This window comes from Sinohyriopsis cumingii, chromosome 14, assembly GCF_028554795.1.
Source record: "Sinohyriopsis cumingii isolate HCF-2022 chromosome 14, ASM2855479v2, whole genome shotgun sequence".
Lineage (NCBI taxonomy): Eukaryota > Metazoa > Mollusca > Bivalvia > Unionida > Unionidae > Sinohyriopsis > Sinohyriopsis cumingii.
This window is the reverse complement of record NC_142974.1, coordinates 78,912,520-78,931,893: the sequence shown is the minus strand read 5'-3', so window position 1 is coordinate 78,931,893 and position 19,374 is coordinate 78,912,520. Positions and strand designations below refer to the sequence as shown.

The 19,374-nt window shown below is 32.5% G+C and overlaps 1 long non-coding RNA gene across 3 annotated transcripts; it reads right to left on the bottom strand.

Moving 5' to 3' along the window:
- Nucleotides 1–2,517: 2,517 nt before the first annotated feature.
- LOC149784208 (uncharacterized) lies at nucleotides 2,518–13,004 on the bottom strand. 3 transcript variants are annotated; one of them, XR_016413800.1, is made up of 5 exons: nucleotides 12,523–12,983; nucleotides 10,557–10,645; nucleotides 7,288–7,483; nucleotides 6,871–6,981; nucleotides 3,558–6,482 (listed from the first exon to the last, which is right to left on the bottom strand). It is a non-coding gene; the product is annotated as an uncharacterized LOC149784208 (long non-coding RNA). The 3 variants fall into 3 exon arrangements; XR_016413798.1 differs by having other exon boundaries at nucleotides 2,518–6,482; nucleotides 7,288–10,645; nucleotides 12,523–13,004; XR_016413799.1 differs by lacking the exon at nucleotides 10,557–10,645 and having other exon boundaries at nucleotides 12,523–12,970.
- Nucleotides 13,005–19,374: the final 6,370 nt, after the last annotated feature.

Sequence of the window (19,374 nt, the reverse complement as noted above, 5' to 3'; positions counted from 1 at the left end):
CATCGTTCCTATTTTAAACCAAAATACCCCTTTGGCCCTCTATAATCTCCACCATCTTTCTTATATAAAAAAATCCCCACCCCACAAACCAAAATACCCCTAGGCCCTCTATACTCTCCTCCATCTCTCCTATTTTAAACCAAAATACCCCTAGGCCCTCTATACTCTCCTCCATCTTTCTCTTATAAAAAAATCCCCACCCCACAAACCAAACTACCCCTAGGCCCTCTATACTCTCCTCCATCTTTCTTATATAAAAAAATCCCCACCCCACAAACCAAAATACCCCTTGGCCCTCTATACTATCCACCACCGTTCTTACATAAAAAAATCCCCACCCCACAAACCAAAATACCCCTAGGCCATCTAAAATCTCCACCATCTTTCTTATACAAAAAAATCCCCACCCCACAAACCAAAATACCCCTAGGCCATCTATACTCTCCACCATCTTTCTTATATAAAATAATCCCCACCCCACAAACCAAAATACCCCTAGGCCCTCTATAATCCCCACCATCTTTCTTATATACAAAAATCCCCACCCCACAAACCAAAATACTCTCGAAAATTTCCTTCATCTGTCCTATTTTATACAAACAAAGAAACTCCTAGGCCCTTTATGGTCTCCTTCATCTCTCCTATTTTATACAAGAAAACCAACCCCATTTACACAAGGCAGGATGTAACAGAACATGCATAAAGATTTACAATTCCTTGTAAATAAAACTAATTTCTGTATCTTCCTTTCTATAATATTCCTATCCTCACTTTTTAAACAAAACTACCATCACAAGGTACGATGTAAAAAAAATATAAAACAGAACTTTAGTTACTTATCAATAAAAAGTAATCTCCCCCATGTCCTATGTACAAATCTATAGACTCCATTATAAATAAACTCAACATCGCTAACTCAGTTCAAATGTTCCCACACTACCCTGATAACCTGTTTATAAAAATAAAAACTAGCATTCGTTCTACTTTTCTTATAATCCCATATTATGACCTGTCAAGTTTAAGAAGACATACAAATATGCCAATATTTATTTATTTTGGACCATAACAGGACAAGGGGAAATCAACAATGGGTCACAATTTGTATGAGCTTCCCAGGACAATGCTAAATCCAAATGTTAATAATCTTTTATCAATTCTATTAAGATGTTCAAGAAAGTGGTATCAAAATTATTTCTGAAAGGCGAGTTTTAGAAATTTTAGCTAAATTATTACAATTTCCACAGCCCGCCAGTTATATTTTTATAGCATAAGGATATATTTCTTCAATGGTAAGTTTATAAAATCCAGCATTATTTTTTGAAACATTATTGAATGAGCGCAGTGTCATTTGGTATATCTACATACGCTGCTAAAATTCAACCAGCATCCATTGTCCATGATCTTGCCTTCGATTAGACATGTGCCAAAACATTACCATGTTACAATACTGAACTAAATGCTTGGACATCTTGTCTTACTTTACAATGTTTTAAAGCGCCAGAATAGGTTAATGTTTATAAATTTGGTACATGAAGAGTAAGGGACTCTAACTAATTGTTGAAATACATTTTGAAAATCTAGTCTTTTTTAAGAATATGACTTGTGACATGACAGACAGAAATATTTCATCGAAACTGTAAAACACAAAAATCTGTGCCATGGTTTAGTCACAAACTCAAGAGAATGACAAAACAGGTGCACAACATTAAGATGTTAGTGTTGGGGCTGTCAGGATAATGTGGCCGGGAAGGACAACATGCTACACGTCTGCGGCATGATGCCTCAGTGCTAGACATTGCTAAAAATCTGCCACACTGCAGACATCGTAGCGATATGATTGAAAAATTGTTAAAGCTATGTTAGAAATCTAAATCACACACACAAACCTTTACTTGATTTTAATACAAATTTTTATAGACAGTTAAAGGTCTTAAAGATGATATTTACAAATGATTTTGGGGAAATTAAAACAAATGGTCCACTTTACTGATGAACAAATGGTGAATGATATTAGATTTTTAAGTTTGTAAAGATGCAGTACATTCTTCTTTAAATAATTGAAGGGAACCATTTACATTTTTTAAAAGGTAGAAAAATGGCTGTATTTAAACCATAAAATCTGATTATAATTTTACATTATATGTGTTTATATTAACTATATAATGCTGCTCTTTACTGTTAAAGCAGTCAGTAGTTACCTTTAAAGTAGTCAATAGTTACCTTTAAAGTAGTCAATAGTTACCTTGAAGTAGTCAATGGTAACCTTTAATGTAGTCAATAGTTACCTTTACATCAGTGAAGGTTACAGGAAGTATTATCTTTTATTGGTCTTTACTGGCCAAAAAATGACTATTTTCCACTGTAAATTTGATAAGCAAATCTGATTTCCATGCATCAGAGAATATCTTGTGTGTAATATCCTGCAATAATGCTTCACATTACACTCAGTACTTTTCAACTCTTTGAGCTTGGGTGTTACAACTCTATGGTCACAGAAAAAGGCAAAAATCCCCTAAGTTTTGTAAAACTCAACAAAGAATTTAATTATCAAAGTTATAAATGAGAATGTGAGAACAGTTTACAGTATTATGAAGTGAATCTAAACTAGTCCTAATAAAGGTCTATGAAACAACTAGATGAATGAAAAGTTCCTTATAAATTTCAAAAACCTGAAATGTACTGGTCCTGAAAAGAATCATGACACTGTCAAGAACTCCCTTGAATAATTTGTAGCAGTTTCAGAATAATATTATAATCCAAAATAATAAGCACTTTCTATTTTGACTGAACAGTCCAAACAAATGTGACCACTCTGGTGGCCTAGTGGTTAGAGTGTCCACTATGGATGCAGGAAGTCATGGGTTTGAATCCTGGTCAAGTCATATCCAAAACTTAAACAAATGGTACTAACAGCTGCCTCACTATGCGCTCAACATTAAGATGTTAGTGTTAGGGCTGGCCAGCCTGGTGTCTGGATAATGTGAATGGGTGGGACATGATGTTACATGTCTGCAGCACGATGCCCCAGAGATAGACACTTACAAACTGCCACAATGCAAACATAATAGCGATATGACGGATATGTTTCTATGTTAAAAGTACACGTCACCCCATCCCCAATATTTTTACTCTCAGATAATATCTGAGTAGAGCATAAAAAATGTCTGCAGACTTACAACAGATAGAAAATTAGTGTGAATGTCTCCAAAACTGAAATGAAACTGATTTCTTAAGTCTGTCCTTATATAAACCATATATTCCAACTGTATTTCACAATAGACCCCATGGAACAGAAAACACTACTCATTTTGTTTCAATTTGACCTATTTATGTGACCTAGATTAGCTAATGGGAAGTTACAAAATTATTCTAGAAATGTTGAATCGACATCAGTCACTGATAAATTAAACCAAAAATTGGTATTAATATTACAGTTATTAAGTGTCAACACACAATTAAGCATATATCTATAGAGCCTATGCAATCTTAAGTTCTTAACAGATTCAGGTCAGCTAGGCAAAACTAAGGATAATCAGTAATGTTTACAGCCACAAACAAAAATTATAATTTTTTTTAATAGACAAAATCATGTAACAGGAATTACAAGAAAAACATAGACATACATAACACTGGGTTCAATCCTTGGTTTTAACAGTGGTTACCATTCATTATTTAATGATTTCCTATATATTTTGTAATCTCCCTCACATTAAAGAGTACCATATTCCAAGCAGCCATGAAGTGCACAAGATTTATGGTAATTTGATGCACAGACAATTTATGAATGATACATACTTCATGCCTGTGGAGATATCTGTTCACTACTATACAAGACTGTGGGTTTAAGGGATGGGAAAGTGTAGCAAGCAAATATGTGAAGAAGAAACTAAAAAGGGAACAAGTTATCATTAACATCCTTTATTACAACATTAATTTTCCCACTAATTAAATACTAATGGCATGCACAAAGGACAGTACAATAAACAATCCCATCTTGCTACATCCATTTATCTGACAATCTGGATATTTATGTTATTATGTAAAGTGTTGCAATCATATGTAATTATCATATGTAAAAATGGTTGGATGTCCATTATCAGAATCTGACAGCAATAAACTGGATTTTCTTCAATGATGCAAATAAGAATTGCAGAAAATATGAATGGTCTTCTAGTTCTTTCCCACTGACAAAACACCCAAATGTTTTTGGATACAACCTTTATCAAAATGTAAATACCTTTCCAATCATTAGTTATCAAAAAATAATAATGTAAATGCAAAATTATATTGTAAAAGGATCACATAATATAAATGAATCACTTGATTAGCTACATCCATTATGTAATTATTGAACTCAAGTACAAACTAACAATATTACTTCTTAAGATCTAGTTAATTTACATTCGCCTATGATGAACTACTTTTAAACCAAACAGTTATATAACACCAACTCCAGCTCTGATTTAAACCAAACAGTTAAATAACACCAACTCTAGCTCTGATTTAAACCAAACAGTTATACAGCACAAACTCTAGCTCTGATTTAAACCAAACAGTTATACAACACAAACTCCAGCTCTGACATAAACCAAACAGTTATATAACACCAACTCAAGCTCTGACATAAACCGAACAGTTATAAAACACAAACTCCAGCTCTGACATAAACCAAACAGTTATATAACACCAACTCAAGCTCTGACATAAACTGAACAGTTATAAAACACAAACTCCAGCTCTGACATAAACCAAACAGTTATATAACACCAACTCTAGCTCTGACATAAACCAAAGAGTTATATAACACCAACTCTAGCTTTGATTTAAACCAAATAGTTATATAACACCAACTCTAGCTCTGATTTAAACCATATAAATGACCCCTACCTCATGATGGAAATATATACTGCCAAAACGAACGACAACTCTTGTAAAAATGGTGTGAATACAATAATTAATCATATTTTCTGATGATCACTAGTGTACATACATATTTTCTGATGATCACCATTGTACATACATAGTTTTATAGCAATTCAATAAAAACTACAAGTAAAATAGTAGTTGCATAAAAATATTTGTGATATGCATGTCATCAAGCTATGAGTAAAAAGGGGCAATAACTCTTCCATAAATTAAGGAAGGACATAGATTTGTCAATATGTGCATTAATGAATGACGATCATACAGTATGAACCAAGTTCAACTGCAGTTCATAAAAAAGGCAAGACAAATTGCATTTACAACAAAAGGTTGTCTTGCACTAAATTCAGCAATAGGACAAAAGGAATATATACTCTTAAAAGAACAGAGGCTAAATTGATTTGGTGCTATGTTTGTCTTCCAATCATGACCATAATATTTACTCACTTTCATGGCAGTCCATCAAAACAAGTTAAAATCAACAAGATTGTGTTGGATGGATGGAAATGAATATTATAATATAGAGACAGATATAACAATTAATATAAACATTCTTGATTCAGTGAAATCCAATTGTCTGTGTTATATACAACATATACTCCCCCATGCAATAACTTCAGCAAAATGACAGTCCCAAAACTAAAAAGTTAACATAATTGTATGAAAACATATTCATATTATGTACATAAATGCCTAATAATTATTTTTTGTCAGCATTTAGTGTTTTTATGTATTATCATCATGACAGTGGTTTAATTAATGAAATTAAGAGTTAGAAATCAAAACTTTAAATTTTGTAAAAGATATAAAATAAATAATGTTACCACTTTGTCAGTCATTAATCATGCAAACAAGCTTCAGAGGATAAAGAGAAAGAGAGAGAAAGAAATATATTATGATGCATCACCTGCTGTGAGCAACAAGTGCAGGGGACAGTTTCATATCATAAATTGTCTGTGCACCCTAAAGTGAAATCAATACACATGTCATGACTGTTGAATCAGGTCAAAGATATATACAATGTTCAAACAAAGTGCAACAATCATAAAAATAATTATTTTAGACAGATCCAATAATAAGCAAGCCAAACATTTGTGAGCTAAAAGTTAGTCACAGAGGTCAAGTAGATATCATGAATGCATTAAGTTCAAGTTCAGTTCATTTTCTTCATGCACTGGTTAATGTACATCATAATTATGTGAGGAAAATCCCCCCCCCCAATGTTCAGCGGACCTCTGTTCAATACTGTAATAATCATCACCCTGAATGCATTTGGCTATTATGTACATCATTCTTCTGGAACATCAGGGACTTCTTTGGCCTTTCTGATGCTCCTGGTTCTTTTTAACAGAAGCCTCTTGCATCTTATTGAACATATAAGAAGGTATTTTTGGTCCAATATCTTCTTCACTTTGGATTCCCATGAAGGATGCTCACCATTTGCCACTTCTTCATCGGAACTCAAGCAGCTGTTCTCCATCTCCTTCCTTACATTTGCCATTTTTCCAGAATTCCATGACTCTTTCTTTTCCAATGCAGAGTCTTCTTTTGGATTTCTACTGCATGGTAAATAAAAGGCAGACTAATATATATATATATATATATATATATATATATATATATATATATATAGACACACACACATCTAAACATACTATAACACTAGTCATGGAGGCCATGAAATTGTACTCAATAACAAGTGAGTTTCCCTTATGCATAAAACTTAAAGATAAAATGGGAATATGTTACATTCAGTGTCTTATGGGGGTAGTGTTGGCAGTGTCTATAAACAATGGTTGCATTTTTTCCTGCTGAAAATCGTTGCCCCCCCCCAGCCCAAAGAAAGCCAACCATAAATTGAAAATAATAAGTACTTAGTAATCCCATATAGCAAAAGGTTATATCTAAAAAATATTTAATATTTAATTTAGTACCCAACCATATTACCTCTTTCTTCCTTTTGTATCACTTCTGGAGTATGTAGCTTGTGCTCTTTAAATTCATTTTTCATCTTTCCTGTTTCAGTTTCCTTTTGGGTAGTTTATCTTCTTGTAGCAGCTGTGTGAAAAATGATACATACATTGCAGTGAAATATCTTCATTGTCTAGACAGTCTGTTTAAAAATGATAGTTTTAAACTAAACATGTTCAACAGAGACACAATGAGCAGGACAGTAGCCACACATAATATTGCAAGTAACAGTTCATTTTAATACAAATTTAATGACATTATAAATATGAAAATTAAACTTGATCTAATTGTGAAAAGTCTTGTAAGGTGAATTTGAATTTGAGGCAGATCCAATTTTGCACCTTTTACAATCAAGCTATCTACAACGGAATAAATTCTATTCCCATTTTGTACCTTTTACAACCATGGTATCCACAGTGGGATAAAGTCCATTCCCATTTTGTACCTTTTACAACCAAGGCATCCACAGTGGGATAAATTCCATTCCCATTTTGTACCTTTTACAACCAAGGTATCCACAGTGGGATAAATTCCATTCCCATTGCTTTTGATGAAGTCTGTCATCTTGTCATTAGACTGATTGCCTAATCTATAGAAGAAAAACAAAATAAACAGTGAAGTCATTCTTTTCTAACATTTTAACCTAACTGTATGTCCACTCTTACATAAAAAATCACATCATTGATGGATGGATGTAAAAATATGATTGTACCCATGAATAAAAACTAGAAATCATCTGCTGATCATGATTACCCTTGTTTATTTTTCATGTCTTTATGTGCACAGTACCCGAATATTTCATAAATCATAGCTAACGGTTGCACATTGAATACATACAGACATGTTGTACTTAAAATTAATGTCAATTATAAAAAGAAATAAGAACAAATAATGCTGTGCACTGTCACAAAAGCAAGACATAAAAGGTAGAAAACATAATCTGGTAATCATGACTTTGGTTGTGGTTTTGTTGTTTCATGTCATTTGTCAGCACATGATAGGCTATACATGGCAGAGATAAAAGTGGTAGAGGAAAAACCTATGAAAACCCTGAGAATAACCACAGACCCACAGAAGCTACTAGTAAGTTTTTTCATACATGCACATTAGCCAAGCCCAAGACTTAAATTCATGTAGACGGATGTGACATGGTAGTGATGGTAAAGGCAAGTGCCTTAGACCACTCAGACCTAACCATAATCAGGATTAAACATCTAATATCATATATTTATGTGAAACATAGATTATTTTCTCAATCTTTATCATCAACCAGGTCATCTACTTATGTATATCAACTACTGAATTTCATTTCATCCCATTCACTGTCTATGACAATGTCCTTGATTGTTATGTTTCCAAACAGCTATTTCACTCTTGCATACATGGCATTTGCATGTTGTATCTGAAATGTACAGTCAATACAAAACTACTGTAGAATACAATCTAAGTTACGTACTCACTATAAAGTGTTGATAACAGTTGCAGTATGTTTATTTTCATCCTAATAGTGATACAATATTGTAAAATAGGAGTTATTAACTGCTTTTAGTGATTCATCTTCGCTAGCCAAGACTCCGATGTGACAGCCCTATTTGCACCTTGGTGTATCAAGCAGATACTTCTGTGCCTCAGGTCTGTGAATTTCATTGGATGCAGCAGCAAGCCACTGCATCCAATCAAAATTTAAGTTATTCAAATTTTGAACACTGTTCATATATGACTGAGATAAAGTCGAGCACACAACTTCAATGGACTGATAAATAAGCAATTTTCCACTGTCGGTCTATGTTTGGACAAATACCTTTCACTCAAATAGACCTGTAATGGCTTCCCTCTGGTACGTAGTCATAATGTCGCTGTTAAACTTACAAAGTATCTTTTTTATGTCAACCATCTCCACAATTCTCAGTTGATGTATAATGCACAACACTATCTATTACTTAGCATTAGATACTAAGGGAGGCAAGTCATGACAGCCAATAGATTTGCATGGACAAAGCACCAATATATCTGTTCGATCAGTCAAGTTGTAGATACAGCTCACATTGAAACCATGGCTAGCAAATATGTTACTGATTATAAAGTCAATGGATGCAATTAAAACATAAATATGTTTAAGCCAAATAAATGGCAACAATGTATCTACTATCTTAAAAGTGCATGAAAAATCAAAAAGTCTTTATTGTTAGAAAAAGTGCCCAATATCTGATTTTAAGATATTACGGTAAGTATAAGTAGTAGCATTGGCATGAATAGTCTACAGTTAGTGATGGTTGGATTCTATTTAAGACTCCACAACCAGCAAACAAACATCACTCTTGCATCCTGCATCATTATTAGACATTAAGGATTACACTATGTATTTACCAGTATATGGAAATAAAATACATGTACAGTACCTGAAAACCACAAATCTCAAAAGCAGTACGTTAAACTAAAGATATATTCCAATGACATGAATGTATCAACATTTGATTTTATTTGACTCAGAATGTTGAAAATATTTAGCATCTGAAACTGCATGACCCCTTGTCTAGTGACAATGACCTTGATCATACATGTACTACCAATATAAACACAATGTTTCTTTTCAACATCTCACAGGGTAAAGTAGTTATGGAGGAGACAACAAATGAATCACCATGTCTAGTGACCATGATGCTTCTAAAATCTATGTGGTATGAAACATATGAAACATGACATAATTAATGATTCATTCCAATATCTATCAGTTAAGGAAAGGTCAAGATATATATATATATATATATATATATATATATATATATATATATATATATTAATATTATAGGATTAAATGATCATGGTTGGGTATTTATTGATGTGTAAATTCTACCTAATCACTCACAAAGTAAATAAAGTCTGAATCACCCATCACTGAGAAAGTGGAAAAGAAGAGCAGGTGGTTTGGGAAAGTGAGAGACAGAAAAGATGTTGCTATGAGTCACCTGATCTTACCATACCTCACTAACCTGCTTTATGTATACACTGTTCACATTCTTCCTGTGTAATTGGTTAACTCCAGTCTGAAATACTCAACCCTCAATTTGCATGAAGTCATTGCCAATTTTTAAAAAATGTGTCTAACATTTATAAACCCTACTTTGGTTTGGAAACCAAAATAATAATAATAATAATACTAATAACGATAATATGTTGGTGTAAAAAACAACAACAATAATACTAATACTAATAACAATAATATGTTGATGTAAAATAATAATAATAATAATAATAATAATGACAATAATAATATGTTGGTGTTAAAAAAAATCCCATGTGATGCTCCTATTTTTAATATTTTTAAAAACATAGTTACTAGCTGAAAATCTGGTCAATCTCCAAATTAGTACCCATGGGTTACCCTTAAAAGAGTGATTTAAAATGATGTATCATTTAAATGTTTATCCATGATGAAGGCATATATATATATATATATATATATATATATATATATATATATATATATATATATATAAACACACACACACACACACACACATATATATAGCATGATCTGAGGTACACTATATATGTCTAATAATATCCCATCATGTCCCCAACTGTTGGTACATAGGGGCAGCAATACCCACCTTCAACACCAAGGTATGACTAAAGTGAAATCCCAAAAGTTATATACATACCTGGCTTTGGTGAAGGTGCGAACCAAATGTCAGACTGGAATATGCAACAGTTTACAAAATTTCTCCAGCCACTTATATATTCTATCACCCTATAACAAGATATAAAAACAAATAATACATGTACTCACATACAAACACATTGGGAGAGATGGTCACAGTTGCAATTTTGATCTGCTAGCAAGGACATGTTATTTCAGCATAAACATTTTAAATCAGAGAATGATAGGTTGTGAGAGGAAGACAGAAAATATATTCCAGTGAAAAAGGCTCAGTATTTTACTACATTTTTTCTGGTTTTAACAGACTAAATTAAATCAAATTATTGTTAACTTAAAAAAAACTAAAAGGTATAAAGTTCATCTGCCTTTTGCATCATGGTCACTAATTCCTGAACTAATTTCTTAATAGGACAAGACCAAAAAAAATAAAGACAAAAGTAAGAAAGTGATGCCAATGACCATTCCTTCTTATAACTGTAAAGTTGTTAGCAATTTATAAAACCTTAAACACATCATGATTTTCAACCTGTGCCAAGGAGCATTCCTTCATTATAACTGCAAATTTATTAGCAAGCTATAAAACCTTAAACACATCATGATTTTTAACATGTGCCAAGGTGTAGGGCAAGTGATCTTCATATATATTGTTGTGTTTATCTAAACTACAACCAGAACTTATAGCTGCAAACAAAGAAACTTTCACCTGTTGTATTAGTTTATAATTTATTATTGCACCCCATAACTTTGAATCTTAAATTATCTGGTAAAGGCATTGTCTTTGACATGTTTGCAATTTAAAACAAAATCAAATAAACAATACACCTCTATCCTGCCCATGTATAGGAAGACAAAGTAAGACCTTTACTACTCCTATGTGATAAACTGTATTGGAAAATAAAAATACAATTGTTTATAAGTTCCATCAAGATAGTCCCTCAAAATATCAATTAGGAGTAATCTCCACTATAGTCTGATAATACAGACCCATTTGTTTGTACCCCCAGACGGATTTAAATAACCGAAACCTTTAATGTCATAAAAAGTGCAAGGAACATTGTCAATTCATTCATTGATTTATAGTTTCTAACCTGACTCTGAGTAGAGTGGCCCTAACACTGTCATCTTATGTGCGTTTCATGCTTAACGGAAGTTTTCAGTGCAACAGACGGACATGATCGGATCCATTTCCAGTTGCTGGACAAGTCCTTTTTCAGCAAAGGGGTGTATCACGACTACATATGTACACATAAGTCATCTGCTTCCGATATTTACAATGTCAAATCAAGCAAAGTAAAATGACAACTACACTTTTCATGTGGATTTAACAAGCGGTTTAATTTATATGTTCATGTATGCAGAGGGATATAATTCCAAACTTTCAACATTATGTAATTTAAGCAATTATTCAGCAGTTGCCGACCAGGATGAACCACGTCATTATGTTTTCTGATGGAAATAAACTAGCTTATAGTGTACGCAATATGGTGCCGTGTTAGTATGGAAAGTCTGTTAAGCATGAAATGGTGCAGGAGATGACAGCATTAGTACCATTCTGGACAGTCAGGTAGAAATTATAAATCAATGATTCAATTGACTCAGTTCTGTGCACCTTTTATCACATTAAACTTTTTCGTTTTTGAAATCGGTAGTGGGGTACAAGCAAACAGGGATGTAGAGTCAGACTATAGAAATGTATGTTGTATAATCATTCAAAACAGAAATCATGTCATAATTGTTTTATGTGATATTTCTACTCAATAACTATACTTTTGATTTTAATAATGAAATGAAATTACCCACATAATGTGTGTGTGTGTGTGTGTGTGTGTGTGTTGAGAATCTGAACTTGATTATGTATAATTGCCATGACCTATAAGAAGAGCTATGGGTTAATAAAGAATTTAAGATTATGCTAAAACATTTCCTTTGAATCGGAGTGTTCAATTTAAGATTATATTAAAATGTACCTATAACCAGAGTGTTCAATCCGATATGAGATGAACCAGCACTAAATATGAGTATTTGGAAAAATATTCAGGTAGTTGAACACTGAAGAGGATCCCTCTCTAATCCCACACACAATATAATTTTCCATAAATATGAAATACATAATATTGTTTCAACTGTATCTTTTCAGAACAGTGTGCATAAAAACCGGTTGTGGTGCCTGACTCTGTTATAAAAACCTGGCATTAGAGAAATAACGTTTGGTATATTCAATAGCATATCACACGCTACCCGGTTCCATGATCCGCCATTTTGTTCTGTCACATGACACACACTGTAGGGCTCCAACTTGGAATAACGCAACAATTCGGAATCCAGTGTTATTGCGCTCTTTCTCAAGAATTTGCGTAATCATGCCTCGCTTCAAAGAGTGTATGTTGAAATACAAAATCTCATAATAATACGACAATAAATGAAGGAAAACATTGATTTGACATATTCGATAACTATTATGTCTAAAACTGAAACCAGATTTACATAATAATAATTCATAATAAATTGCAGTACAAATAGCTAAAGAATATAAGATACATACAAAATTGCAACATAATTCTGAAACAAGGAGGGAAATATATTCAACTTAAAATATTCAAGAAATGTATCAAGTAATTAATAATGTGGATTCACAAAAGAATCTAAAAAAAGAAATTACATAATAATAATAATAATAATAATAATGTATCCACACAAGGGGTTGATAATGGGAAACAAATAATGAAGAAAAATATAATTCCCTTGAGATCAGTGATTTCATTGTCAAAATGAGTATTTTTGCAAAAGAAAGTTAATTCTGGAATATTAGATACAACTGTATGAAAGTGAAGGGCAAAAAAAGTTCTATATAATTAAAGACTACGGATCAGTAGAAATGACCATATAAAAATATCATAAATGGAATAGTCTAAGGAAGCTGACAATTACCAATACAAATCAGTAAATTCTAATATCCTTGATGATTGATAAAGTGTATGCACATGTGAAGGCCCAGTCGAATATATATTACAATGTAGATGGCCAAAAATAACAATGATAATGTTTCATAAGTGCTTCTAAATAGCAAACAAATATATCTCCTTAAGTAGTCGTATCTGTTTAGATCTCTGTGTGTGTGGTGGTTTTCTAATGTATCTTTTTACAAAAATCAGGCATATCACTATGACATCTTCACTGTGGCAGTTTATAGCGATGTCTAGCACTGGGGCATCATGCAGCAGATAAGTAAAATAAGATTTATTAGGTGGAAAAGAAAGATAAATTAGGCTGCAAAGATTAAAATAACTTCATAACACTAGACTTGATAATCTTTACTTGTATTTGTCTTAACTAACAGGTTGAGCTGAAAGGTATTGATGACTATAACCAGAAGATGGAGTCCATAACCATTTCTTGAATGTGTCATAGAGGATCCAAAGTCATAAAATCCCAGTTGTAGCTTAAGTTAAGGTGAATACATTACAACTTGCATTAATTATAACAAACCCTGGAGTAGTCAAGTTTGTATTCATTCTAACAAGGCCTTGTATAATCAGTATTCACTATAACAAGATCTGGAATAATCAAGTCAGTAATCACTGTAACAAGGCCTAGAATAATGAAGTCAGTAGTTACTGTAACATAGCCTGGAATAATCAAGTCAGTAATCACTATAACATAGCCTGGAATAATCAAGTCAGTAATCACTGTAACATAGCCTGGAATAATCAAGTCAGTAATCACTATAACATAGCCTGGAACAATCAAGTCAGTAATCACTGTAACAAGATCTGGAATAATTTAGTCAGTAATCACTGTAACAAGGCCTCAGGCCAGGACTAATCAAATCAGTACTCACTGTATCAAGGCCTGGAATAATCAAGTCAGTAATCACTATAACATAGCCTGGAATAATCAAGTCAGTAATTTCTGTAACATAGCCTGGAATAATCAAGTCACTAATCACTGTAACATGGCCAGGGAGCATTGTACTCTATTATAGTCGGCGAGTAGGAAGAGAGATATAACTCACTGTATTGTTAAATCTGCTGACTTTTATCAAGGATTATATGTTATATCTATTTAATTTTTATTGTGTGATTGATCCTTGTCAATAAGTGAGGGATGGAATTTGAGCCTTCCTGACTAATACCTTTGCTATAACCAACATATTACATAGCTATTATTTAACTATGGTTGTACATTATGTATCAAGATGATTATTATCATTATTATCATTATTATTATTGTTATTATTATTTTGGTACATTTTGGAATTAATTCACAATACTGTAAGATCTTTTTAAATTTTCATGTTGAATTCTAGTGAAATAAAATATTTTTTAAATTTACAAAACCATAGGTTTTCATTCTTTTCTGTTGCTGACTTTAAGACCATAGAGTTGTGTCATTACATCATGGCATGTAGATGGATATATATTGAATGAAGTACTTGGACACATTAGATCACCTTCTCAAGTTTGATACAGTATTTTAAAGCAGTTTTGATTTCTTCATCAATTTCATGGTACTGATATGCATGAAGGCATTTGTTGAAGGCATCTCCCATCTGGAGTTACTAATATGTGTATTTGTTGTTTGTTTGATATATGTAAAACTGTAAATAAGAATGCAAATCAAATTCTTGAAATCATCAATAGTTGTTGTTTTATCATTTCTACCACATATTAAATGACAATACCTTTAATCCAACATAAGATTTATTTTAGAAATTACTCAGATGTAACCATTTGCAATAATATGTGTCATACCTTTTACTTCCATGATGATATCATGCTCATTTGTTGTAAAATCATGTAAGGAAGATATTTAAAATAAAAACTCAAATTTCTTTTTCAATCACTTTTTATGTCTACATCCATACATTATTAACTACATAGATCCTAGACTCTCTTCAAGTCCTTTCCTACATTAAAATCAGTCTTTCTAAGTCTAAATTCCCCAAAATGACATGCAAGCATCTTGCAACAACCTGGAATAACCCCCATAGCAGTGACTAACAAAAAAAGGCAAAATGGCATAATGCAACAACCTGGAATAACCCCCATAGCAGTGACTAACAAAAAAAGGCAAAATGGCATAATGCAACAACATGGAATAACCCCCATAGCAGTGACTAACAAAAAAAGGCAAAATGTCATAATGCAACAACATGGAATAACCCCCATAGCAGTGACTAACAAAAAAAGGCAAAATGTCATAATGCAACAACATGGAATAACCCCCATAGCAGTGACTAACAAAAAAAGGCAAAATGTCATAATGCAACAACATGGAATAACCCCCATAGCAGTGACTAACAAAAAAAGGCAAATGGCATAATGCAACAACATGGAATAAACACCTTAGGCTGTGAAATATAAGCCTGCAGGGCAATAGTAACAGTCCCTTTGGATTTTTAATATGTTCCAAATATTAATTTTGTGCTACTTCTCCCCTCAAGACCTTCCCTATTTTTAAATCAATCTTTCTAGGACTGAACTTCAAAATATTACACGCAAGCATCATGCAACAACTTTTGGAATAACCGTTCAATAACTTCTATGGGGCAATAGTAACAAGATCAAAATATTACATGCACGCATCATGCAACAACTTGGAATAACCCCTTCAATAACTTCTATGGGGTAATAGTAACAAGATCAAAATATTACATGCAAGCATCATGCAACAACTTGGAATAATCCCTCAATAACTTCTATGGGGCAATAGTAACAAGATCAAAATATTACATGCAAGCATCATGCAACAACTTGGAATAATCCTTCAATAACTTCTATGGGGTAATAGTAACAAGATCAAAATATTACATGCACGCATCATGCAACAACTTGGAATAATCCCTCAATAACTTCTGTGGGGTAATAGTAACAAGATCTTTTTACCCTTTAATATCATCCAACTATTCATTTTTTGCAACCACTCCTTTGATGACCTATATTACCTTCACAATGGTCTTTACATGACTAAATTTCCCCCAAATGGTGGCATGTATTGTGAAATGACTCCCATAACCATGAAATATTAGTCTATGGGGCAATAGTGAAAATCCCTGTAGACTTTAAAGGTCTTCCAAAATATATGTTTGATGCAAGAATTCACATCCTACCTTTGAAATAGTCTTTTTGTGACTAAATTTGAAAGATATGAAATGAAAGCATAATGCAACAACTTGGAATAACCCCCATAACAGTCAAATATAGTTCTATAGGGCAATAGTGAAAACCCCTTAAGACTTTTTTATTTTCCATATATTCTTGGAATAACCCCCATAACAGTCAACTATAGTTCTATAGGGCAATAGTGAAAATCCCTTGAGACTTTTTATATTTTCCATATATTCTTGGAATAACCCCCATTACAGACAAATAGAGTTCTATAGGGCAATAGTGAAAATTCCTTAAGACCTTTTATATTTTCCATATATTCTTGGAATAACCCCCATGACAGACAAATATAGTGATATAGAGCAATAGTGAAAATCCCTTAAGACTTTTACATTTCCATATATTCTTGGAATAACCCCCATAACAGTCAAATATAATTATATAGGGCAATAGTGAAAATCCCTTAAGACTTTTATATTTTCCATATATTCTTACTCTGCAATGAAGTCCCTTAAAACTTCACATAATTTTAGATGATTAAATTTCCAAAAATGGCATGCAGGTGTCATGCAACTACTTGGGAAAATCTTTGTGACTGTAAAATATAACTCTTTGGGGGATAGTAACAATTCCTTTAGATCTGTAATGCATTCCAAATATACTTTTCATGAAACAACTCTCTGTTTAAGACATCAGGCAACAATTTGTACAAAGGCTTCATATCTATGAATTTTTTTCAATGGTCCAATTAGATCTTTCCTACATTCAAACTATTTTTTAAGGACCAAAGTCTGAACATTTACTTAATACATAATTGAACAGCTAGGTGTAACCTTCATTATTGTCAAATATGAAAATGTTCCTCAGTGACTTTATATTTTTTACAACTAGTTCTTTGCAACATACTTAAATACAGGGTTCCTGCAACATGTAAACATGTAATTCCACTGACTATTCCAAAACTTTTCCAAGAACATTTGAACAATTTCAAAGTACCTATTAAATTATGACCTCTAATACTTACCTTACAAGTAAATTTAACACCAACAATTATTTTACAGCTGGCTTAAGGCATACTTCATCCTAACAGAGAGATCATTCTATTTTGAGTGACGTGAGTATAATGATTTTGAATGGTCACAGTCTGATTCCTGGATGCAGTCTGACTATTAAGTTTTAGGGGAAGCTACTACAACAAATCCATTGTTAAAGTTAGGTAGGTTGATAAAACTTTTACATTATCAAAGAAAATGCCACTGGATAATCCAAAATAACTGAATTCCATGACTTTTCCAAAACTTTGAATGACTTATGAAAATTAAAAAGCTGTTCAAGTTAATGCTTTTCTCTAATTTACCAACTTTTCCAGGATTTCCATGACTCCAGGATATATTGTAAACAAACTGTATTGACTCACTCTTTTACAGCAACTCAAAATCAAACTTGTTACAAACATAATACAAAGAAGGAATATTAGTGCTTATAAAAACAAACAAAATAAATCAATACAGAATAAGAAATAAAAAAATCAAAATTTAAATATATTATTTTATTTTATATATTATTTCAAATATATATTTCAAGTACAAATATTACAATTACTCTGGTGGCCTAAGTGGTTAGAGCTTCCACCTCAGATACAGGAGGTAGTGGGTTTGAACCCTGGCCGTGTCATACCAAAGACTTATAAAAATGGTATTAGAAGCTACCTCCCTTGCTGCTCAGCATTAAGAGGTTAGTACTAGGACTGGTCTGCCTGATGTCAGGATAATGTGAGTGGGTGGATGTCAGGAAAATGTGAGTGGGTGGGACATGATGCTACATGTCTGCATCATGATATCCCAGTGCTGTATATGACTATAAATTGCCACACTGCACACATCATAGCAATATGACAGAAGAATTGTTTAAGTTACATAAAAAAATCCAAATCACACTTACACACATGCAAACATTACATATATTTTCATTCAAACATATACTTCAGGTACAAACATTTTTTTCTCAAACATATTTCAAGTACAATTATTTGTTTTTAAAAATGACATGTAAAAGAAAAATTAGATGACATAAATATAAAGATGAGAGAGAGAGATAGATTTTGATCTTTGAAAACTAATATGAAATAATTAGATAGCAGAGTAGTAATCTGAGTATTTATTTCTTATACTTACTCTAATTTCAAAGTACATAACTCACATACAAACACACTGATTAATACCTCTGAAAATTTGGAATTCCAAGTTGTTGCGCGCAATTTCTAGAAAAAATGGCCTGTTGCAAGTTGGAGCCTAATAACGCAAATGCTTTATGACAACCACCTAACTATCGCCATAAACATTATGGACAGTCAGGGTACCAGACCAGACCAAAACCAGTTTTCGATAGGAACATCGTTAGGCCATTTCTGCCAGGTCGTAAGATCGAATCTGAAATTTACGCTACGAAACGTGTATCTTCATACATGAGCGTTCATTGTGACATACATCGCGCAAGTAGAGAGAGGTGTCTACCCTTGTAGGGTTATATAGTACATGTATCATAAATTGTATGATTTGTAAATAAATCGCAAGCAACCATACAAGCACAGGTGTACATATACGTCCTTCATAGCACACACACACACACACACACATATATATATATATATATATATATATATATATATATATATATATATATATATATATATATATATATAATTATTATTAT